This window comes from Caretta caretta, chromosome 1, assembly GCF_965140235.1.
Source record: "Caretta caretta isolate rCarCar2 chromosome 1, rCarCar1.hap1, whole genome shotgun sequence".
NCBI lineage: Eukaryota > Metazoa > Chordata > Testudines > Cheloniidae > Caretta > Caretta caretta.
Genome location: NC_134206.1, coordinates 68403249 through 68427943, shown reverse-complemented (window position 1 = coordinate 68427943; position 24695 = coordinate 68403249). Strand labels below are relative to the sequence as shown.

The 24695-nt window shown below is 42.2% G+C and overlaps 1 long non-coding RNA gene across 2 annotated transcripts in view; it reads left to right on the top strand.

The window, feature by feature from the left end:
* Window positions 1-1288: 1288 nt before the first annotated feature.
* The window catches only part of LOC125637367 (uncharacterized), a 308688-nt gene continuing 285281 nt past the window's right edge, over window positions 1289-24695 (top strand). Inside the window, exons 1-3 of one of the 2 annotated variants that reach the window (XR_012668647.1) lie at window positions 1289-1421; window positions 2131-2222; window positions 2310-2374. This is a non-coding gene — a long non-coding RNA (uncharacterized LOC125637367). The remainder of the gene's footprint in view (window positions 1422-2130; window positions 2223-2309; window positions 2375-24695) is intronic. The other variant, XR_012668649.1, reaches the window with a different exon arrangement.

Below are 24695 nucleotides of genomic sequence, written 5' to 3'. Positions count from 1 at the left end.
TTGTTACAGCTCCTTTTAATTACTGTCTAAAAAGTATCCTAATTTTTGTGTAGTTCCCCCCTTTAATGTTAAATGTTACTGTGATGATTTTTTGAAATTATCCCCTTCCCCCCCACCCCCCACCCCCGATGTTAAATTTAATTACATTATGGTCACTTCTACTCAGAGGTTCAGCCGACTTGGGACTAAATCAAGAATTGTTCTCTCCTTATGGATTCCAGGACTACCTCTGCTCCAAGAGGCAGCTGTTTATAGTGTCTAGAAATTTTATCTCCGTTTCATGCCCTGAGGTGACATTTACCCAGACAATAAAAGGATAACTGAAATCACCCACTGGTAAAAGCTACCAGCTGTCTCTCTTGAAGGAATGATCCCCAAGCCCTGTCCCACTGGCATCACATTGTATGACTGTCTCTTCAATCATATTGTAATATGTTAGGTGTGGGTACTTGCTGTATTGCTTTTACCTTCTCACGGTCAAGTTGTAGTCCTTCGAAGGTCAGCAAGGGTTCCATGTATTCTACCACACTCAAACGCAATTTCATCTTATTTTAGATTTCCTTCCCTGGCGCTTTCTAATGCCCCAAAGAGCTTGCTATCTATGTACTTAGTATATTTTTGTTTTTGCCAAATCAAGTAATATTTCTTCAGTTGCAGGTATTTGGCAGTGAATTCTTTTTATGTTGGTTGGGTGTAAGCAAATGCAGTTTGCATGGGTTCTCAGTGGCCACCATGCTGCTTATCCAACTTGTGGGTTCTTTTTACTATAGCGCCAGTGCCTTCTTTTCTCCATTTGTGTTAGTGCTCCCATTATTTTTTGAATCTTAATGCACTGGGCACTCTGCAAGGCAGATGCCATGTTGGCTGAATCATTTTATCTGTTTCCAGGTGTAACACACCTAGAAGACGTCCCTGACTTTCAAAAACATCATGGTACTCTTTTAGCAGCTTTGCTGTGGGGATGCCATAGTGTATTGTTTGCTCTAGGTATGGTGGTTGTTTTTCTGTTTCATTTGTATGTCTATCATTTGTCCCAGGTTTAGTGTCACTTGGTCTGTGCATTCACTTGTTTTGACTCAAAGCAGTGGAATCTATTTTTTTCTGTGCTACCTGAAATTTCAGCCTGTTTACTTTTCCTCCCTATTCTGCCTGTAATTTACATTGTCCTAGTGGTGTTGTGGTTGTGCCATCATTTAATTTTTATTTGGCTTTGCTTGGCTGCAATTTTACTTTCTTCTCGTGCATAATACTGAGGAAATCTTTGTAATTTTGCACATTCACTGATGCCCCACTGTGTATATTTGGCATTCAGTTTTTGTTTGTCTGCTGCTGCCTTGTCTTTGACTCTGGAGCTGATAAAAACCATTTATTTTTGCAGTGCTGCGCGGCATTAATGTCATATATGTGTAAAATCTCATCCTGTAAGTGACTGCTTGTCTCTTCGATATAGAGCATGTTTTTTCTTTGCTTTTCTTGTCTGCAAGCTTTGGCATAATGATTCCTCCTGACACTAATACTGCACATTACCCCATATGCCAGGCATTTTCCCTTAACATGTTTTTCTCCACAGTAGCCACAGGTCTTCCTTTGCACCTTGTTTATCTGCTCTGCTTTGAATTTGTGCATTTGCCTTTGCAGAAATTTTGGTGTATTTTTTTGTATTTTCTAACATTTCCTGTGCTACTTGGTGAATTATCTCTGTGACTGCTCCACTTCTGCTTGCATTTGCATGTGAACTTGTTCACTAGCTTTGTTTGTGTCTATAGATATTGGCAGAGTTAGGTGGGCTCTCTGAGCATTCTGATTAAACGCCTGCATCTTTTGTCCCTATTATGAATTTATCATGAATTAGTTAATCTGTTGAGATTTGATAATCAAATGACTCAGCCATTTTGCACAGTTTAGCAATATAGTGGTCTATTGGTTCTCCAGATTCATTCTTGATTACATTTGTTGAAAAGATACCTTTCATATCTGACATTTTTTGTGAAATGAAAATGGTATTAGCATTTTAAATGGATCCTCCTGCACTGCTACTGACATATCACAATGCTGTTGCAGCATGTGGCAGCCTTTGCCCATTTCCATTAATAGTGTGACTGCTCTTCTTTTGTTTTCCTTTTTTTCCAGTGCCATTGCAATTTTCTAGTTTTCCCATTGTGATCTAAAGATTGTCCAGTTGCTAAACACATCCACTTTGGGTCCATCTGTTCAGGAATCTGGTAAGCTGCCATGAATATTCTTTTCTTTTGGGTTTTTTTTTGTTTTGTTTTTAGGTTTTTCAATATTCTTAGTCCTTAACTTTACAGACTTGCAGGAGCCAACTCGCTGCTGACACCATGTTTCGTATTCAAGGATGAAAAGAGAGAGAGAGGTAAGACAGTGCAACATTCAGGCTTTATTACTTCCTGCACATATGCTATTCTCTCTTGTCAAAAGCATTTCCTGAAAGTAAAGTTCTCATAGTTCTTATACCTAATCATAGTATAGCATCCCCGATTTATCATAGCACACAGGAATAGGAATCCAGAGATCTGGATTCTATATCCAGCTCTACTACTGACTTGATGATCTTGAGCAAGCCACTTTTAACCTCTCTATAACTCAGTGTCCCCATCTATAAATTAGGAGTAATAATTTCCTGTCTTGCTGAGGAGTTATGAGGCTTCATTAAAGTTTGTAAATAGCTTTGAGATCCTGAGATGGAAGATGCTATAGAATTTGCATTTAATTATGTATTTTTATGACTAAATTGTTTTGTTTTTTAATTTGAAATAGTCCATCTGGTAGAGAATACGATAGAAATCTGACTATTCGTATTTAATAGGGTAAATGGGCTGGATACTGATACCTATAAAATAGCTACTCTGAATACACAGGGAATGCTTAAAATAAGGTTTTTAGTACGCAGGCTTCATGTCTGTGCATGATGTAGGATACTGATCGTAGATTACTTTGAAGTAACTGCTCTGAAGGAGCTGGCTTGATATAGAATATTGATACACTGTAGATCACATTTCCCCTAGTTTTCTTTTTAATAATACTACACAAGAATTATTATCAGATGCTGTTATCAACAATCTGAGGATTCTGGGTTTTTTTTAATGACACAGGTAGAAACTACACACAAAAATAAAATTAGGAGTCTGGGAAAAATGATGAGCTAAGAAATTCACAATTAAAGCTTTCTCTCCACCCTTCCTTGATTTAGTATTGCTGCACTCAATGCCTATCATTATGCATTGATCATCTAGTCCAGTCCCCTGACAGGTGGGACAAATTGGAGAAAGTTCAGAGGAGAGCAACTAAAATTATTGAAGGTCTAGAAAACATGACCTACAAGGAAAGATTGAAAAAATTGGGTTTGTTGAGTCTGGAGAAGAGAAGGCTAAGGAGAGACATGATAACAGTCTTCAGGTACATAAAAGGTTGTTATAAAGAGGAGGGTGATAAATTGTTCTCCTTTACTGCTGATGACAGGACATGAAGTAATAGGATTAAATTGCAACAAGGGAGATTTAGGTTAGACATTAGAAAAAATGTCCTAACTGTGATGGTAGTTAAGTACTGCAACAAATTAGTTGGAGAGGTTGTGGAATCTCCACTATTGGAGCTTTTAACGAACATGTTACACAAACACCTGTCAGGAATGGTCTACATCGGGGTTCCCAAAATTTTTGCCGCAAATCCCTATTTTAATTATGCCATAGGACACCAGACAGCATGGATGATGCCATTTTGTAGAGCAAACTGACATCCTCTGCATAGAGTGACCTCGTACATATACGGAGGATACCATTTTGTAGAACAAAATGGTGTCTGTGAATATGGCATAACTAAAATGTGTTTTGTGCAAGATGGGTCATGTGAGGTATCACCGGAGAGGTTATGATTTACTGAATATGATTATCCTATTTGTGTGCATGTATCATTTCTGTATCTGAAGTTAGGAATATTGACTATGAAACAATTACAAGTGGCTTTACACCTGGGGAATGCCCACCAGACAGAATGCAATCAGCCTGAATGGGCCATGTGGGAGAACAATAGGACTTTGAAGTTGCTAATCTCCTATCTTCCTGAGAAGCTTCCTGGGATGCTGCAAACAACCTTTAAATCCTGGCTGCTTTGATGCCGCAGGGTCATGTGATCATGTCACCTGGTACTGGACTCCAACCTGTACTACTAGTATTTTTCCACTAATGGGGGTGGGAATCTAGCTGGGAAACAAAAGATTCCCACCATATGTAAATCCTATTTAAGGCAGGGAAGTGAGTTAATCAGGGGTCATTTTTCACTGAATCCCCACCCAGGATGAAGGCTGGAAACATGTAAGAAACAAAGTGAAAGTGAGAGGGGTGGGGAAGAAAAGGATTGAGCTCAGGCTTGACAAGGTGTCTAGCCTGAGAAAGAAATGCCTAAAACAACATTTAGGGTGAGAAATTCCTACTTGTAACCAGTCTCTTTAATGTATTAAGCTTAGTTTGTGTGTTTGTTTTATTTGTTTAGTAATAAATTTGTTCAGTGCTTTTATCTGTTTGCTATCCCTTATAATCACTTAACATCTATCTTCTGTAGCTAATAAACTTGTTTTTGTTTTCTCTAAACCCAGTTTGTGGAATTCATAACTGGGGGGCGGGCAAAATCTGTGCATATCTTCCTCCACATTGAGGGAAGGAGCAAATTTCATGAGCTTATGCTGTACAGATTTCTGTGCCATGCAAGACAATACAATTTTGGGTTTACATTCCAGAGAAGGTGTACATTTGAGTGCTAGGCAATTCCCTAGATGATTCTTCCCTGATTTCAGTCTCTGTGTCTTTCTGCAGCTGGGTGCGTCCCTGCCTGTGTTTGTGCTGGAGGACGCTTGAGGGCCTGGTTTATCAGGAAAGTGTAAGGGAGCCCAAGCTGGTGGAACAGGCAGGCTCAGAGGTAGATCAGGTGGCACCCCAGAATGCGGGTAACCCGTCACAGTGTCCTCCATGCATTGTGACCTTGCATGCACCGCATATGTGAGGTCATCCTGTGAGGAGCAAAATGGTGTCCTCCACAAATTAGGGATCACAGCAACCTACCTCTCATTGCTCATGTCACAACTCATAGTGTGGGAACCACTGGCCTAGACAATATTTAGTCCTGCCTTGAGGCAGGAGACTGGACTGGATGTCATATTGAGGTCCCTTCTGTGGTCAGATGTTTGGCTGCATGTGTGTGTTCTTTCTGTGTGGTGTACTGACTCTGTCCCGATAGCCTGTACAACAGGCTCCATCAAATTGCCCAATAAATCCACAGACTTGGTTCATAGCGAAGGCACTTGGTCAGTTTTATTGTCAGCGAAGCATGGTTCTAATGTCCTGGCTCAAGTTTTACAGGTACACTAACACATGTATGCCCATTGCATTGGACTAGCTCAGTTAATGGCGGGATTTTCCATTATTCCTTAGGCCAGCCAAAGACACTCCCTCTGAGATCCATCTTTATACACCGATACAAATAAGTTATGTATTGCCCCTCTGACGTATTTGGGTGCCACCCTCTAATGCATTTTGGTGCCACCCATTACCTTGTATATGTTGGTTCGATCAGAATATTTCTGTCCATCATGCTATCATCCTGACCGTATCTTTAGGATGGGTCAGTGTGTTCTTGTTATCTTTCAGGAATGTGTTTGGTATTGAGGTGTTCTGGTACCACCTTTCTGGAATGTGTTTGCTTATATATCTTTACGCCGAGCACTACTTAGGAATGTGTGTTTCTGCAATATCAGCCCTGTTCTTACCAGATTCTGTGAGCAGGGCTTGCCTCTTGCTCATAACTTCACTTTGCTTTATATTAGCAAGTTTTGACCATTACTTTAGCCCAGGTCTCTGATACAAGGGCTTATGTTTCAGGCCCTCTTCCAACTACACCTTCCAGTCCTAAATTCTATGATTCTAAATAGGAATTTTGGAGTCTAATTTCAGGCTTCCATTTTTAGTATCTTGGACACACAGATATATGGAGAATCTCTCTGTCTCTCTCACACACATAATATACACAGATGTGTGTGCCTCTATTATAAATGCATACCTATATACATATATGTACATTTCCAAACATAAAACTATACAAAGAGTATAAAACTGTACAAAACTATACATTACAGCTAAGTAATATATCTGTTAAATATATAGTTTGCTCCTTGACAATTTACAAATTGAAGTTCATTACATAAATGAAAGAAGGCATTCATTAAGGCTTTGGTTGTATGCAATAACTGCTGATAAACTAAATTAACCATTTAGAATCCATCATCAAAGCATAAACTGGGTATTCTGAAACAACCTGCCAAAGCTGCTGTGATAATGAATATTTTTGTCAGGAACTTTGGAAGCTGCTGATTTTGGTGTTATTGACCTGCCTAGCTTTTTGTTCAGAATCTGATGGATCCTTGGGGAGAGGTGTCTGCAGCACTGATGGAGAACTGGTAAATAGAGCTTCTCTGCACTGAGACCCCTGGATTTCTGATATTTTTGAAAGATAGGCTCTTGATGAGAGTAGTAGGGGTCTAGTGATTTATACCTTTATGCCAAGCTCCAGATAAAGTCAGGTTGCATTCTATCAGCTGTATTGAAAAAAGCTATTACTTTCCCATTTGGTGATAAATTCTAGGAAGAGGGATACATTTTATTAAAGGACCTATATATGATATTGCTTCTGAAAAAACGCCTAAGAATAAATATTAGGACAGGAACATATATTGAATGCAAATGGCCCAGCCACTGTCCCCATTGTCACCACTCATTCATTCACTTAATTGTATAATAAGCATCGCTATCCACACATATAAACTATATTAAATTAATGCAAAGGTTCTGGCCTAAACTGCCATAAACGAGAAAATTCTGAGTTAAAACATGTTAGAAAAATGGATTGTATGTCTAAATGCTTAGGTAGGGGAATTCAGAGCCTTTTACTTATAGCTTACTGTATCAAAGCCAACCAAGTTGATAAATATCAAAGGTCATTACTGAAGCTGAGTGAACTATTTGTAGTGAATTCTCAGTAACTTTCTCCTTTTTCTATTTACTAATGGTTTGTGTGACAATTTCCTGCAATATCTTTGGGAGATCTTACTGTATTAATTTTATGTATCATTATGGGCCAGGGATTGTATGTGATTCCATAGGGGAGGGTGACCAGAGCTTTCCAGGAAGTAAGAACAGTGGCAAATTGAGCAGGTCGTAATGCCTCCAGAGAGGGTCCACTTGGAGGCTCACATACACTGGTTCAAACTGGTTTCTCCGGAGACCAATAAAGAACGGACTTTTGTATATGAGTTTAAATTGACTCAGGGACTTCTTTCTGGTCCAGTAATCTTCTGTCTAAAGGGGGTCTCCAATCTTTCCAGGGAAGGGATAGAAGAATGACTTTGTCCTTTGGAGGCCCCATAAGATGGAGGGGTGACCTTTGATGAGCTTTTAGCATCTATACAGGAACTTTTATTAATTTTTATGGTTTTTTTTTCTGTGGTGCCTAGAATAAATGTGCTGCCTAGAAAGAACTGTGTGGTAACTTATAACTGGTAGAAAACACACTACTCATAGCTTCTGAGGAGAAAGCAAAGTGCAGATGCTGGTCTGCTGAGGCAGTCTGGTTGGCTGGGAATAATGCAGTATAGGCAGGGAACTGTGTGCAGCCTGGTAAAATCCCAGTCAGGAGGGAGAGAGACATAGGTTTTCACCCTAGAGAAGTGACAGCTGAGGAGTGGTGAGCATAAAGTGGGTTGCTGAAACATGGAGAGAGAATACAGGTTCAGTTGCCCTGAGCTGTGACAGTTTGCAAGACACATTTTTATCTTTTTACAAATTAGTTTGTTTAAATTATTTGGAAAATGTTTCAGGCAGATTCCATTCAAACCTACAATACCTGACTGACGTCTCCTTATTCCAGAGGAAACTGGGTAACATTATCTAGATTGAGGAGGAGCCTAGGGACAACTCTGAAGTGAAGGATTCCCTCATACTCACATCCTTGTCCAATACTGTTTAACCCCTCTTTCAGGATGAAGTTTAGTGTTCTAATAAGGCTTCTGGTCAGCACAGTCTGCTGGGGCAATAGGTTGTACTACACCACCTGGTATGCCCGCAGATATTTTGACTTGAGTATACGTACTGCTGTACTCTAGTGCCACAAGTGGTGCTAGATGCCTGAGTGGAGAAGAAACAAAGACCTCATGATAGTCCAAGCAGTTAGCTAATATTCAGTATCTTGCCAGGTTGTTTCCATCATGGGCGGCAGGTAGCATAGGCAGGGAAGGCTGTGCCTCCCCAAACAGCCCCTTGTGGCCCCACACATGCTCTGCTCCGAGGCCCCTCCTGCTTGCCACTAGTTGGCCCCAGCCCAGGCAGGCTGCTTCTCTTCTGGGAAGCCTGCTGGGGCTGGGGCTAGGGTGGCTGGGACTTGGGGTGGCTGGGGCCCCTGGCACTGGGCCATACTGACCAGAGCTCCATGGCTTGCGCGGGGGCGGGGCATGTGCCATCTGCCCCCCAGGTGCTCCGGGGCTGGAGGTGCTCAGGACCCTGGGCCTGGGGTGGGGCTGGCGGCCGTGGGGGGGGGAGGGGGGCTCTGGGCTTCTGTGGGGGATGGGGGCGGGGCCACAGGCGGAAGGGGTGGGCTGGGCTGGGGCCAAGCCTCCCCTAGCCTGTGGTTCACCCACCACCCATGGTTTTCATTATGAGGAGAAACTGATTATATGAGTCAGGTATTACTTTGACGAAATCTTATGTTTCTTTACAAAGAATGTACATAGTAGGAAGTAACAAGAGCAGGCAGTTTCCTTGCTCACAATTTCCAAGCCTGCTTTTCCAGCCAATCCTGTGCCCCACAGAGCTCTGCCTCTGCTCTCTCTCAAGGCTGTGCTCGTGACTGATTTTCTGTTGCCTGGTGGCTTTTCTTTGCTTTCTGGTTGCTTTCTTCCTCTGACACCTACACAGACACACATGGCTGCAACCCATCAATGCCCCATCCCCTACATTTGCTATCAGTACCCAGGAAAACTCCTCTTATTCTCCCTGAGTTCATTCTTTCTGTGTGGCCCAGTGTGGTGGTTTCTGTTTCGCTATCTTACTCCATAAAAGAGCTTAATTGTTTCTACCATTTAGCCAGAATGAAGGGTAGCTAGCATGCCCATCAGTTTTAATGAGGTCTGCAATTACCTATAGATCAAAGACATGCTTACTGGCAGCCATTAAGGCCTGCCACCATAATATCCCACCTCCTCTTCCACAAAGGTCAACAGAAACCATCTTTGGTACCACTGTTCTCTGGATCCCTGCAGCAAATCCACCTGAGCCAGACTTCTGTGGGAGGTTTGTATTGTAGTCCTTAAGGGCGCAATGCTCTCAGTGAGTATTTGTAGTGGCACAGGCAGCCTTTTCAAAAACAAGGGAACCATTTTTAGTCACCAGGCACACACAAACTGAAAGTCCTTAGGTTAGCATAGAGGAGTTAAAGTTACAGCATAGATCATTCTGGTTAGCCCAGAGCCTCAGCCAAGCTGTAGTGAACCCCCATGATCAGGCGCTCTCTCTCTGACCTCCTTAGTCAGTCCCCAGGTGAGAGAGCTCAGATTCCTTCCAGAAGCCAACCCTTTATGCCTCCACCTTACACCTTCCAGTCCTTTGTTCCCGAGCAGGGGTCTTCATTCAGCTTCCTTGGTGAGAGGTGAGAAAATGCATCTTCCTCTGGGTTGTTGGTTGCTAGGTGTCAAAGTCCTGGTGATTGAGTTTTCCATTAGCTTCTCAGCTTTTCCACTTATATGGGGTCAGGCTGAGCCAATCCTTTTTAATGACCTATTCAAGCTCAGACAATGGGGTGACAAACACACCTATGTCTCTTAACCTGCTCTGCGGGCAAACTTAGGCTATGTCTACACAGGCAAATGAACAACAAAACTTTTGTCTTTCAGAGGTGTTAACCCACCCTCCTCGAAAAACAAAGGTTTTGCTGAAGACAAGCGCTGGGTGAACAGCGTTTTGTCAGCACGAGCGCTCTACTGCCGACAACACTAACGCTGCTTGTTGGGGGTGGAAGTTTTTTGTCTGCAGGAGAGCTGACAAACAGCGGCTACACTGCGCACCTGTAGCAACACAGCCCTGTCACTAAAAGCTGTGTAGTGTAGACATAGCCTTAGTCCCTTTCCCCGACTGGGTTGCCATGCAAAATATAGGGGAAATTGAGGAACACAAAGGATTAATAAAAATATTACAAAAAAATTCCCATTTTGCCACAGTACATTTGATCTTTGTTGATTTTTAAAATCTAATATAAAAGTAATGGACTCATGGATTACAAGGTGTCATAAATATAAAGGGAAGGGTAAACACCTTTAAAATCCCTCCAGGCCAGAGGAAAAATCCTTTCACCTGTAGAGGGTTAAGAAGCTAGGATAACCTCCCTGGCACCTGATCAAAATGACCAATGAGGAGACAAGATACTTTCAAAAGCTGGGGGGAGGGAGAAACAAAGCCTCTCTCTCTCTGTCTGTGTGATGCTTTTGCTGGGGACAGAACAAGAATGGAGTCTTAGAACTTAGTAAGTAATCTAGCTAGATATGCGTTAGATTCTGATTTCCTTAAATGGCTGAGAGAATAAGCTGTGCTGAATGGAATGGATATTTCTGTTTTTGTGTCTTTTTGTAACTTAAGGTTTTGCCTAGAGGAATTCTCTATGTTTTGAATCTAATTACCCTGTAAGGTATTTACCATCCTGATTTTACAGAGGTGATTCTTTTTACTTTTTTTTAATTAAAATTCTTCTTTTAAGAAATTGAATGCTTTTTCATTGTTCTTAAGATCCAAGGGTTTGGGTCTGTGGTCTCCTATGCAAATTGGTGAGGATTTTCATCAAACCTTCCCCAGGAAAGGGGGTGTAAGATTTGGGAGGATTTTGGGGGGAAAGACGTTTCCAAACGGACTCGTTCCCAGTAACCAGTGTTAGACGTTTGGTGGTGGCAGCAAAAGTCCAAGGACAAAAGGTAAAATAGTTTGTACCTTGGGGAAGTTTTAACCTAAGCTGGTAAAAGTAAGCTTAGGAGGTTTTCATGCGGGTCCCCACATCTGTACCCTAGAGTTCAGAGTGGGGAAGGAACCTTGACACAAGGCTATGAAGTGAGCTGTAGCTCACGAAAGCTCATGCTCAAATAAATTGGTTAGTCTCTAAGGTGCCACAAGTACTCCTCTTCTTTTTGCGAATACAGACTAACACGGCTGTTACTCTGAAAAGGCTAGAAAGCTGATTTCTAGGCTGATTTCTCCTTTACACAGTCATAGAACTTCCCTGAATTAATTTCTGTTTGAACTAGAGCATATCTTTTTGAAATACATCCAATCTTGTTTTAAAAATTGCCAATGATGGAGAATTGACCACAGTCCGTGGTAATTTGTTCCAGTGGTTAGTAAGCCTCAGTGTTTTTTTTTTTAAATTGCCCCTTATTTCCAGTCTGAATGAGTCTAGCTGCAACTTTCAATCTTGTTATACATTTGTCTGCTCGATTGAAGAACCCTTTATTATCAAATTTGTGTTCCCCATGTAGATAGTAATAAACTGTGATCAAGGTACCCCTTAACCTTCTCTTTGAGCTAAACAGACTGAGCTTTTGGAATCTTTCCCTGTAAGACATGTTTTCCAATCTTTTAGTCATTCTCATGTCTCTTCTCTTAACTCTCTCTAATTTTTCAACATTCTTCTTGATTTATGGACACCAGAACTGGACATGGCAATGACACCAGTGACAAATGCAAAAGTGAATTAACCCTCCCTAACTGAGTCCTCTGTTTATACATCCATACAGATAGGGCCAGATTTTCAGATGTAAACTAAGTTCCTTCTAAGCTGCACGGCTGGGCATTGCACTTCAGGTGTAGCACTTCATGTACCACTACGTTGCTGCTCCTGCCCTCTGCCTTGGAGCTGCTCCCAGGAGCCTCCTGCTTGCTCTGCGGGTGGGGGGCAGGGAACGCTGATGTCAGGATGTCTCCCTCCCCCTGCCTCTGTACCTCATCTCCACAGAGCGAGGGGACAGGGCTCAGGATGGAGGGAGCCTGCTGGCAGCTGCTACTGTGTCTGATAGTGCTGATCTACCTAAAAGAGCAGCATATTTAAAGTGGGGGCAGCATACTTAAAAGGGCAACATGCATCTCTCTCTCTCTCTCTCACACACACACACACTGTGGTATGTGTCTCACTAACACACTCTTATCTTTCACACGCACCTCCTAACACATACTTGTATTATTGTTATTACTTCTTGATACTACTTTCAAAGTGTGTTATTTTAGTTTTTTTGACTGGTCTATGCATTTCATAATTTTTATGTCTGTTTTACACTTAAATTTAATTCTTTGAGTAGTGAGTTCTAAAATGGCTAACCTGCCCTGGCTGGAGTAATTATCCCTATGGTAACTTTTTAAAAATATATATTTTGGTTTCTACTGGTGGTGCACATCCACACATTACCTTGATATGGTGCACATAACAAAATTCATTCCGCACATAAATGGAAAAAATTACAAGGAAAACTGGTTGTAAATCAGTCTAGCTCCACTGATGAAGTTGGAGCTATGCCAATTTATACCAGCTGAGGATCTGGCCCTATGACAGTATGTGTTTTGTTGGTTGTGTCTGTGAAAACAGAACAATTTACTTTTGGGATGACATTTTTTATACCCACTTTTAGCCCAGAGATTGTGTATATTAGTGAGATATTGCATAAACTGCTGAAAAATATCAATGTCTGGACTGTGTTTTTAAGGCACAGACCTGTGCATGGGGGAGGAGCACACAGAAATGAATTGTGGCTACAACAGGTGCTCTGCCAATATTTGACTGGGCTCCCCTTGCGCCTCATAGCCTGCTGCTAAAAAGTTCCCCTGTTCCCTTGGAGAGGCTGGTGCTATCAGCAACATTAATCTTGCACAGTTCCTGTGTGTTGTGTGTATGAAAGCTTCTCATTCCTAATTCCTGTCCACGAGTTTTCCTGCAGGTGGGGTTGCCAAGGAGTCTCCAGGAATGAAGGATTAGTCTTTAATTAAAGATTATGTCATGTGATGAAATCTCCAGGAATTCATCCAACCAAAGTTGGCAACCCTACATGCAGGGCCAACCATGATCTGGCCCTGCATTTATAATAGGAACACCACATTGATGGAAAGCTGTAGCAGACTTTCAGTACTATGCAGTATTTGCAATGAAGAATGGGTGCATTAACTTTATTAAGTACATTTTCAGTGGAGAGATAGTAATAGATGGTGATATATTGTTACTGGCTTACTAAGATGTGGTGTTGATTGGCTGAAGTATGAAAGAAGATAATGTTTCTCATAGCATTAGGATTTTTTTTTTTTTACTGAAAGCTCTCTCAAAAGACTATTATTTTTATACCAAGAGCAAGTCTTTGACTTACTAGGAATATGGATGCAGAATTGTACTCTTGATGGCCCTTTGTGTTTAAGCATCAAAAGGACCTAAGCTGGCATGAAACACCAAACAGCACTGGTCGTGGTTGGAATAACACTGTCTCTGATGGTAGTGCGTGATATATGGATGCATTAGAATTGATTAGCAGTAGCACTGATGACATTAGTAAGAGAACTTTCTTTTTCCTTCCAAAATTTGTGATGAATTTCCTGCTTGTTAAAATGAAGGATTATTAATAAAACTGGCTTGTGACAGGATGGAGTAGGCAGTTGCTACGTAGACTCTCCCACCTATCTGCACCAGTGCACCCCAATCCTGATTAACAACACCCCCTGATATTCTACTCCTAGATCTCTCTTGAGCACAGGTTTCCAACTGTGCAGAACTGTGCCGTATTTGGTGGTTTAGTGAGGTGTGACAAACAATTAATTTGAGACTTAAACCAATATTTGAATTCAGGTCTCCAGAGATAAAAGGCTAGCTCACTCACAGTCTGTGCTATCTAGCTCGCCCAAGACAAAAATTTTGTGTGCCAGAAATACCTTGACAGGTGTTGCACAAGGCACCATAGTTACAATTAACACAGAGGCTTCTTTAGAATTGACATTGACACATGTATTAATAATTCTTGGACTGGTATAAGAAAGTCTTTCAGCTATACTCTAAAGGTTTTATTACATATGTGCATATTTGTGTGTGGCGTCTCTCACATCCACAGTCAATTTTCCTTGTCTTCTGTCACATTGGTATTACAATTTATTATAAGCATCTGTTTTATATCTCTTTAAGTAAAGATACAAAGTGAATTTATGACTTTAGAGATTGTACCAAACAAATTAAACTACACACTAATATCAGTCCTTTAGGTTCTGTTTACAAATAAGATCACCTGGGGTGCAGTATTTTATGGCTGAGAGAGAGAGAGAATCTAGAAGTAGTTGAAGTATTGAAATGTATCAACTCTAAAACAAACAAAAAACCCTAAAAAGTCCTGTCACATTCATTTTCTCCCTCAATTAACACTGTTACTATGAAGCTTTTCTTTTGTTACAAAGCTTCTTAAAAAACCAAAACAGCATTCAAAAGCCTTAGACTTTTGAATCCCATACAAAACACTCCGTATTTTTGTTTTCGTTTGTAAAATAATAAGAACGTGCCACACAAATTGTTCTAAGAAAGACTGTTTTTTATTTATCTTTCTCTATATCTACAAAAATATGGTCTCCTACAGTGTTAGTGTAGTTTTTCTGTTTCACTCTCTCTTTCTCGTATACCTCTCTCTCCCCGCGTCTCCCAGTGCATAGCATTGTCTTAATGTCACCTCATTCTGAAAAAAGGAAAGATTCGAAATTGTTGAAATTCTATGATACAGTAATTAAAAATTTTTAAAATCCCCTGCAGTGACTGTAATTTGATGTCACGAGATGGTTTCATCTGTTAACTATATTTTGACCCCTAAGAGGAGTTGACAGTTTTGATTTCAACTAAAACTCTACTATAATACAGGAATTTAACCCTCACTTTCTTCTGCATGTGACTGCCTATAAATAGCTTAAGTGTGTAACAAGGGAAATTATTTAGTGGGTAGAAGAGAAAATGGGAATAAATAAAGAAAAAGAATGTATACTGAAACAAAGAAAAATAAAATGTATATAAAATGTATACTAGGGCTGTCAAGCGATTAAAATATTCATTGCAAAAGTTAATAGAAGTAACAGTACTTCTATGAGGTGAATTCAAAAATACTATTTCTTTTGTTTATTGTTTTTACAGTGCAAATATTTGTAATAAAAATAATAATATAAAGTGAGCACTGTACACTTTGGATTCTGTGTTGGAGTAGAAATCCATATATTTGAAAATGTAGAAAAACATCCAAAAATATTTAATACATTTCAATTGGTATTTTATTGTTTAACAGTATGATTAGTAGAGATTAATTTTTTAAATCGCGATTAATTTTTTTGAGTTAATCATGTGAGTTAACTGTGATTATTCGACAGCCTTAATGTATACTGAATATCAGAAAGATTGTTCTGACAAGGTGATTTTTTTCAGACAGTTGCATAGTCTCCCAAGGAACATGGTAGTCAGAAGCCCCATTGCATGGAACATTTTTAACTAGACAGGACACTAACAAATGTACTGTATGGAACAATCCTGCAGTGGCAGGAAGATGGACTAGATGACCTTTCTATCTAAAAGTAAGGGAAAAGGTCGACCTAATTGGTCTTTTATCAATCAAATAAGGACGAATAGGGATAGTTAAGTGTCTTAGGAGAAGCAAGGGCACATATTTCTTTTTTTCTTTTTGCCTTTGAATGTTGGGATTCACTGCATAATGAAGTCACTGGTGAGATGGCTGTACTTTAAACTGTGCTCCCCTCTCATCTTGGGGTCGCTACCTACTCTTTCTTGCCTTGCTGTATGAGGCTCTGCAACCGCTGCTGAGACTATTATTTGCTGTCAATTCAATCTCTACTGTGTGGGTGGCTGTTTCTGCTGCTGCTAATACCCACTTGCCTCCAGAGTGGCCTGATGCCCTGAAAGGAGGCTGATGAACCCACTTATTTGGGGAGGTAATGTTGTTGTCTAGGGCAGGGATTGCCAACCTTCAGCACGTGGCCCATCAGGGTAAGCCCCCTGGTGGGCTGGGCCGGTTTGTTTACCTGCCTGTGCCACTTCCTGCAACCTCTATTGGCCTGGAACGGCGAACCGCAGCCAGTGGGAGCTGCGATTGGCTGAACCTACAGGTAAACAAACCGGCCCGGCCCGCCAGGGGGCTTACCCTGACGGGCCGAGTGCTAAAGGTTGTTGGTCCCTGGTCTAGGGATTAAAGCAGGGAACTGGATAGGGTTGGTTAACATTTTTCCATCCAAACTCCTTGGATGGATACCTTTTTGACCACCACAAACTGTTTTGCGAGGAGTTTTAAATTTTGGTTGAAATTTTCATTTTGGGAAAAAAAAATCACTTTCTTATATTTGTCCACTGTAAAAGTGAGAGAAACTAGGAGAAGGTATATTTCATCTTTTTACCACCCCCATTCTTTTTTTTTCCAGTGGAAAGGTTTAAAAGTAAGAGAGAGGATTTTTCCCCAATGAAATCATTGTAATTCCTGGGTGACTGTGTAACCCACACACCTTGGTGTGGTGTTCTGTCCCATCTAGTGGCACCGAGATCACTTAGAGTGAGAGGTAAAATGAGTCTGCTCTACAGCCTTAGTTAAGTGCCAGATGGCTTTTAGCTCTTGCTGTAGAGGCTCATGCGCTAAGCTCCAGAGGTCCCAGGTTCGATCCCACCTGCTGGTGATTGGGGTCTGTTGGCGTTACAACTGCTCTTTTGGTCTGCCTCTAGCTTTCCCCTTTCCATGAGCAGAGAACCACAACTCTCCTCTCTCCAGACTGGGGTTTTAGGCTGCAGCCCCCTGCAGTTGATTGTGATTATCCCAAGTATGTCTGACGAACATCCAGCCCCTCTTCTTTAGTTCCTCTCCCAGGATAATGACAGTGATTTACCAGTAACCCAACAACTCTTTCAAACCAAGGACATTTATTCAGGATAAAAATATATAGAGAAAACATTTAAAAAAACATAAATGGATTTACATGCACATCTGCCACCTGGGGCCCTGGTAGACCAAAGCCCTTCCAGCCTTTCAGCAGTGTTGGGGCACTCCTTGTACAAAAAGTCCTGTCCATTTGCTGAATCAAAAGGAAGACACTGAGACTATTTAAACACATCCCTTTCTGTTAAAATTCTTCCTTTGTTTTGCCTCTCCTCCAGGAGTTCCCTAAACCAGTATATGTAAACCACCCAGGAGGTTATACTTCTCCGGAGCTGTTTACAATATCAAGGACTACGGTAATCACCTCCTACTGTTCTGAGTTCCTGGAGGCTGTGGTAACTCATCCCAGTGATGCTTAAAACATTCATAAACTTAATATAATATGGTCCCCAAAAAACTACACATGATTACAATATCCAGATTTTTAAAAAGTTCAAAAAACTTCATAAAAATAATCAGAGAGCCTGGAGGCCTGGGTGCTCTTCCTGACTCTGCCAATGCCTCCATTTTTCACCTTAGGCAAGTCACCTCTCTTCTGCATGTCTCAGTTTCCCCATATGTAAAATGGATAAAATAATATTTGCCCTTCTTTGTAAAGTGTTCTGAGGTCCTTGGATAAAGTGTGCTATAGAAATCCAAAGTATTATTATTATTATTTAATTTATTATAGTGCATGTCTATGGAAACATGTTTATGTGGGTGACATTTAAACAAAATTACATTATTAATTTTTGTTAAAAAACATCCTGGGATTCCAGTGCAAGTATTCCAAGAAATTTATAATTTCATTGATTTTATAAAAATCAGTTGCTGAACTTCCATATGAGACTGCCTGAACACTTTCACTTGACCTATATCCTCTGCAGCTTTTTTGTATCTTCCGAACTACCCAGGCCTGTCCATCTGTTTGTGCTCTGATGCAATGTCAATCACCTTGGAACTTGAGTGCCAAGTTAATACTTTGTAAAAAACCACCATGGAAAACTTAGGGCAAGTCTACACAGCACCGGCAGTTACAGCGCCGCTCAGAGAGCGCAGAAGGGAAACCGCTGTTCTGTGTTCATACTGACAGCTGCCTGCACAATAGTGTGTTCACACTTGTGGCACTTGTAGCGGTATTTGGAGCGGTGCATTCTGGGCAGCTATCCCACAGAACACCTCTTTCTCTTTTGCTGCCAGGACTTGTGGGAAGGCAGAGGGGGTCACGGGGAATCCTGGATCCTGTCCCAATGCCCCGTGATGCAATCCCTGTGCTTCTGTCTGCATTTGATGCCATCTTTCCATGGTTTGGATACTGTCTCTTTTGGGCTAAAGGAATGGATCCCACACTGCTGACTAGTATGCTGCTCACTCTGACCAACACATTATGAGTGGCAGTGGAGTTATTCCTTAAACAAAGGCAAGAGGAGTGCTACAATGATCTTGCGTGCTTGCTAGCTACAACACGAGATTGCTTGTGGCATTCACGGAGGTGCTGGCCTCAGTGGAACACTGCTTTTGGGCTCGGGGAAACAAGCACTGAGTGGTGGGATCACATCGTGATGCACGTCTGGGATGATGAGCAGTGGCTGCAGAACTTTCGCATGAGGAAAGCCACATTCATGGGACTGTGTGATGAGCTCGCCCCAGCCCTGCAACGCAAGATTGAGAGCTGTCTTGTCACTGGAAAAGCACATGGCGATTGCACTGTGGAAGCTGGCTACTCCAGACAGCTACCGATTGGTCGCTAACCCTTTTGGAGTGGGAAAGTCGACTCTTGGACTCATGTTGATGGAAGTGTGCAGGGCCATTAATCACATCCTGCTGTGAAAGACCATGATTCTGGGCAACGTGCGTGACGTTGTCGATGGCTTTTCATAAATGGGCTTCCCTTACTGCAGAGCGGTGATAGATGGCATGCACATTCCAATTCTGGCACCAGACCACCTAGCAGAGATATTTCTCAGTGGTTCTCCAGGTGCTTGTGGATCACTGTTGGAGTTTCACAGACATTAACGCAGGCTGGTCCAGGAAGGTGCATGACACACACATCTTTTGGAACACTGGCCTGTTCAAGAAGCTGCAAGCAGAGACTTTCTTCCCGGACCAGAAGATCATTGTCGGGGAAGTCAAAATGTCCACTGTGATCCTGGGAGACCTCACCTACCCCTTAATGCCATGGCTTATGAAGCCATACACAGGGCAACTTGACAGCAGCAAGGAGCGGTTCAACAATAAGCTGAGCAAGTGCAGAATGACTGAGTGTGCATTTGGCCATTTAAAAGCCCGCTGGCAATGCCTGTATGGGAAGCTCGACCTAGCTGATGACAATATTCCTATGCTTATAGCCGTATGCTGTATGCTCCATAATATTTGTGATGGGAAGGGTGAAAGCTTCACTCAGGGCTGGACTGCAGAGGCTCAATGCCTGGAGGCTGAGTTTGAACAGCCAGAGACCAGGGCTATCAGAGGGGCACAGCGTGGGGCCATAAGGATCAGGGATGCCCTGAGGCAGCAATTTGAAGCTAAAGCCAATAATATTTGTTGCTATGCTCGGGATTGCAGTGCTTGTAATGCTAGGAGGTGATTGGTGCACATGATGCAAGAAGGGTGCTTAATATAATTGTATGTTGCTTTGCAGTGCTCTTTTTGCTTTCACTTAATAGAATAAAGATTGTTTTCAGAACAACACAATTCTTTTATTAAAAGACAACAACTGGAGGAGAGAGTCAAATGAAAAAAATACATCAGCAGAGAGGGGGATGGGGGAAGGGAAGGTCTCAAGAGGAGGAGCAGTCCCGGGACGGCTAAAGATTTGTGTATGTCCAGGGATCAGACCCAACCTTCTCCTTTGGAGTACAATGCAGTGGGTGCTGAACTTCAGCAAGGCCAAACTGCAGGGGGATGGGTGTTGAGTGCAGTGGTTAGTGGGAGTCCACACTGCTGGACTGTGAGGCAGGAGGAGTGGAATGCCGCAGGTACAGACTGGAGCCAGGAGTTGATAACAGTGTGTTGGCGCTGAGTGTGGGGTGCATGGGAAAGAGTTTTGCGACAGCAGCTGCAGGGGAGGGTGGGCGCGGAGCTGCTTGGTTTGAAGAGCTAATATTGCCTGGAGTGTGTCCACTTGGCACTCCATAATGTTTAAGAGCCGCTCCGTGGCTTCTTTCTGGTGTGCTGCATTCTCCTTTTGGTCCCTTTTCTTGCTGTCCTGCCACTCCTTCACTTCCTGTTTCTCGATGGCAAAGTGCATCATAATCTCATGGAGAAAGTCCTCCTTAGTCCTCCTTGGACGCTTTCTAATTCTGTGCAGGTGTTCTGCCGCCGATAACAGGGAGGGAGGCTGGCCTCCCAAGGTCATCTCTGTGAAGGTTAAATGCAACATTTTACAGTAGCAGTACTGTTTACAGGTTTACAACACAGACAACACTGAATCAGTGCTTTAAAACACAGCCAGTACTCTCACACCTGTCTCTAACTGGCTGACCCCAGGCAAGCACACATGAGCCACAAGACCCCCAAGATGGTGAGTAGCCGCAGGGGCAGGGTAAATCATTCTTCCCAGACGCTGATGTATACTGGGCACGTGGCTCCTGGGGAGATCCAACACTGTAGGCGTGGCCTGATCATCGTTTCTGTCCCCACACTTCCCACAGGATGTGATCATAATGGAAAATATCTCGCTGCTGAGGGTGAGCAGGGAATCAGGGGAGGGTCTTTTCCAAGCCTGCAGCTTCCGCTCTGGCCCCTATGTGGCTCGCCTGTGTGCAGCAATGGTCCCTCACCCAGGTGATGGCACAGTGGCATGGAAAAGTTACCGTTAATGGGTCAAGAAAAAAAGGAGCTCTGCCGAAGAACCTGCTGCAGCGGATTGCCCAGTATCTCCATGAGAGTTTCCTGTAGATCTCTGAGGGAGATTCCTGTGAAATGAGGGAGTCAATCAACAGCCTGTTCCGCTGCTCAGACTAGGCATGTGGTGGGAGACAAGCCTGCTTTCTGCAACCCTCCTGCCCCCAGCAACTCGCTTCAGCAATTCTCAAAATCAGATCCACTTACCAGGGGCCTCCTCTCCTGTTTGTGCTTTGCCAAGCTCCGACTGCTGTGACTGGCTAGGCTCCTCCAGGGTAGAAAAGAGCTCCTGACTGCAGGCATCTCTGGCCTCCGAGTCATCCTCTGCCTCTGGGTCTCCCTTCCCCTCCACATCTTCATCCAAGATTTCCTCCTCCTGACTCGGTCCACTCTCGACTGGCACACGAGCCAATGAAGTATCCACAGGGGCCTTCGCAGTGGAGGTGGGGTCGCCACTGAGTATCGCATCCAGGTCTTTGTAGAACTGGCAGCTCGTGGGTGCAGCACCGGAGCGGCGGTTTGCCTCCCGTGCCTTGTGGTAGGCGTTCCACAGCTCCTTGACTTTTACCCTACACTGCAATGTGTCCCAGGCATGGCTCCTTTCTATCATGCATCATGAAATCTGTCCATAGGTATCATAATTCCTACAGCTGGAGCGCAGCTGGGATTGCACTGCCTCCTCTCCCCAAATGCCGATGAGGTCCAGCAGTTCAGCACTGCTTCCAAGCGGGGGATCGCCTGGTGCATGGAGCAGGCATGACCACCTGGAAAGATGCACCGAGACCACTGCACACATCACGGAGCAAATAGAAAGGGGACTTTCAAATTTGCAAAGGAATGTACGGGGTGGGGATGACGGCTGGTCACCTGAGGGCAGGGCAGTAGAGTTCAAACTGATGACCAGAGAGATGAGAACAGAAATTGTGGTACATGTCCCGGAGGCCAATCACAGTGCTGTAATCATCACAGTGTCTACACTGGCACCACGGAGCTGTAGCCCCGGCGCAGAAAGCTGTACGCCTCTTGTTGGGGTAGGTTTTTTAGAGCACTGCAACTGTGCGGTTTCTGTACACTAAGTGGCTTGGCAGTGTGTACACCTTGGGAGTTACAGCACAGAAAGCTGCTTTACTGTACAGAAACTTGCTAGTGTAGACAGGGCCTTAGATGCTGCTGCAACTGGTGTTGGGGATTCAGAAGACAGCATTCTTGCCTCTGAGTCATAAGTGATCCAATGCCCCAGTACAGAAGAACTATGTTTCTTGATATGGCTTCTTTTAGATTGGTCTGAGATGTAACATCAACTTCCTGTCCACCTATGTTCATTAAAGATCTTATGGCACTTTTATAAGTTGAGATGTTACTTATTTCCAGTGTCTTGGCTAAATTGACTTGCCCAATGACATCCAGGAAGTCAAAACATTTTGTTAAGTACTTTACAATGCAAGGTGCTAGCTAGAGGTAAGAAATTATTTTTTGTCTAGAAACCAAGAATTGAAAGGCCTAATGCTTAGAGAAATCTTCAAAAATGTCTTTGATTTTAATGTTAGCCGTTAGAGTGCCTTTCATCAGAGAATGACAAACTGCTTTATAAAACATAAATCGATCATCGCACTGTGCCACTGTGTAGTACTCGAGGAATGTATAATTGTTCCGTTTTACAGGTGGGAAAACTTAGGCTCAGAGGGATTACATAACTTTCCCAAAGTCATTCAGCAGGTCAGGGTCAGAAACAGAGACAAAGTCTCTAGACTTCCACTCTTGTATTCTAACCACAAAACCACACTGCTTTTTACTCACACGTTATCCAATTGCACAAGCTAGGAATAGAAAACTCAAGCGTTAGCCAAGAGTCTTGCTAAAATAATAGTTTTCTATATTAGTGTTTTGCAGGCAGGAATAATGTCACTTACGGAAACAAGGGCAAGTGATGGGCTACTGACTTTTTTTTAACTTGTTGAGAATTGCTTTTATCAATACCTTCCCATCTCAGATTTCTTTCACAATTCAAGCATTAAATGTCTACTTGGAATGTTCCTTGAGATTTTTATGTTTTTTTAAACGTGCCTGTCTCTTATTCTTGATTCGGCTCCTGGCTCTGCTTTTTTCTATTATTAAACATCAATGATTCATAACACATATGAATTATTAATAAAATGATATGCTATAAAGTGATAATATACTTCTGAATATACATTATCTTACAGTTCCTGGGTGATTAAGTTTGTTCTTATTTTATGTCTAGTTGTTGTCCTCTTTACCAGAAGATGTGTATTTTTTTTTATTGGTATAAAACTTTGTACTTCCTTCTGTTTAGAAAACCTGCTGAGGGCAATAGATACCAACACTTTGAATGTCAAATTATTTTAGTTACTAAAATACTTGGAAAAACCTCATTACCAAGAAACAAAAGAGGAACGCCCATATCCATTTTGCTTATCTATGTCATCAGTGACAGTTAGGAAAGACAAACATGCTTCCCCTCCATTATTGGCATCATTCAAGTAGTAAAGCTCAAAGGAAAGAAAATGCAAATAAATACATGAACTTATTGAAATGTTTAACTATGGTTCGGGACTAACGTGCATGGCACAATGAGTCAGTCCTAAATAATGCCAGGAAATATTTTGCATCCTATTTTTTCCATTCAGTGACTCTTGAAGACTAAAATAGCCTATGCATGTTATTTCCATAGGAACTGGGGTAATATCCTTCTTCACAGTTTCAAGGAGAAAGGGGAGGGAATCTACATTTTCTTTTTGAACTGAAACCTAAAAATAACTGGGCTAAAACTGTCGTCATTGACGAATATATGTGTGAGAACCTCACAGGTCATTCCTATGCAAAACATGTACAAGTTCCACCTTGTTATATTGTCTTCCTTTAACTCTTCTTTATTAATGGTGCACTTTTTACAGACAATTAGGCAGATATTCATCTGCAACATGAAAAAATGCTACTGGTAAATTCATCAGGTGTACTAAGCATTAACTAAGGCACTATAAGATGAAAGTACTGTGAGTGGAGAATTGTTATCAAACCTCTCACTATCTCATTTTCACTTGCTTTTCTGGTACACGATTATGGTTTGCTAATAAGTCAGTTCATTGCAAAGTGGGAAGTGTTTAAGTTCAAAGCTAGACTCACATCTCTGTTTCCACTTTACCAGTCTTTGCATGGTTTTTGTAAGAGCCACACTAACTCTCCTGATTTGAGCTGTGTGAGAACTGTCCTGAACTGGTTCACTCAGTATTGTACCACTTCCTTTGTTGATCTGTTTCACATGTGAATGGCAAACCATAATTTTAATTAATATGTGTCTTACGTTTGTGCAAACCCAAATGTCAAGGTTTATGTTTCATGTGAGTATGAATACCTGGGTTTGTGGTTTATTGGCTGTGAATTCCTGTAAATTAACAAGTTCCCATTTATGTTAATGTGTATCCAGCTTATCACTGAATCTGAGTAGTACATTCCACAAGACTGAAGATGAGCAAATCAAAATTTTATAAAATGGTAACACTGGGCAACTGTAGCAGCTTCAAGTAATGTGGCTTCTGCAGAACTGGGTTTCAGAGAATAAGGGAAGTCTCAGTGGAGGACACAGAGTATATGTAAAATGGGGCCACTTGAATTCAAATGTTGCTCATCTGTATAAAAACTGAAAGCAGTGTGTGTGTGTGAAAGAGAGAGCAGCTTTGTTGTTATGGTAGCTACTAAAACGTGCCCCTCACTGAATTCCTCCTCCCCCCTCTGCCTTTTCTCTCTTACCATTGGTGCTTCCCAGGAACAATAACTCAGAGGTTCTGCACTCCCCTTTGCACTCTGTCCAAGCCAGTGAAAAATG